This window comes from Anolis carolinensis, unplaced genomic scaffold (genome assembly GCF_035594765.1).
Source record: "Anolis carolinensis isolate JA03-04 unplaced genomic scaffold, rAnoCar3.1.pri scaffold_12, whole genome shotgun sequence".
Lineage (NCBI taxonomy): Eukaryota > Metazoa > Chordata > Lepidosauria > Squamata > Dactyloidae > Anolis > Anolis carolinensis.
The window spans coordinates 3970053-3971354 of record NW_026943823.1 but is presented as its reverse complement, the minus strand read 5'-3'; positions in this window follow the sequence as shown (position 1 = coordinate 3971354).

The following is a 1302-nucleotide window of genomic DNA, read 5'->3' as shown; positions in this document are numbered from 1 at the left end:
AATAATAATAATAATAATAATAATAATAATAATAATAATAATAATAACTTTATTTTTATACTCCGCTATCATCTCCCCAAAGGGACTCGGGGCAGCTTACATGGAGCCAAGCCTGAACATAACAGACATAGTAAAATACATCAAGTAAAAACATATCAATAACAAATCAGTAAAACATGGATTTAATAAAAACATGAAGTAGTAGTAGTAGTAGTAGTAGTAGTAATGGTCCCTGTCTCTAAGGACATGGACCCAAAGAGACTTACAAGCTTTAAAAACTATATACTGTATTAATCTAAATTAATCTAAAATGTACATAGAGGAAGCTAATAGACTGAAGGCAAGGAGGAAATAGATATAAATTTGGAACTTATAATATTTTTATATGTACCATACAAATAGAAGCCTGTGACCCCTTATTGAAAATATATTGTCTGAGACTAATGAGACTAATGAAAGACTAATAGATGAAAGTATTACACTGTATGCAACGAACACTTGCAATGTATGTATATTTGAATGAATGAAAATAAATAAACATTATATATATATATAACTATATACTGTATATACTCGAGTATAAGCCTAGTTTTTCAGCCCTTTTTTTAAGACTGAAAAAGCCTCCCTCAGCTTATACTCCTGATTGGCTTATATTTGGTCAGCTTATACTTGAGAATATATGATACATTTATTATTTTTCTCTATTATTATTGGTATTATTACATTTATCATTTTTCTCTATTATTATTGGTATTATTACTTTTATTCTTCTTCTCTATGATTGTTGCTACTATTACATTTATTTCACTCTATTTTTATTATTATTATTAATACATTTATTATTTCACTCTGATATTGTTATTATTATTATTGAATTTATTATTTTACTCTATTTATTATTACATGTATTATTTCCCTGTATTTATGATTACTACATGTATTATTTTACTCTATTATTATTAAAAGGATGCATAAGCACATTTACATTGAAGAAGATGAGAATCATGATTTGATCAGACCTGGACAGTCTTATCTTAAATTTGAGCTTTATGTAAATATTCAAAAACATTTAACCTACTGATGCTTCAATTAATGTAATGTAATTGGTATCTATTTTTATTTCTGAAATTGACCGCCCTCGGCTTATACTGGAGTCAATGTTTTCCCAGGTGTCTCGGCTTATATTTGGGTCGGCTTATACTCGAGTATATACGGTAGTTTAGAAACATACCTTACTAGATGAAATTACGATTCAGTAAGTGAGGATGTATTCTAAAGCTGGCCTGGTGGAAAAGCAGAATC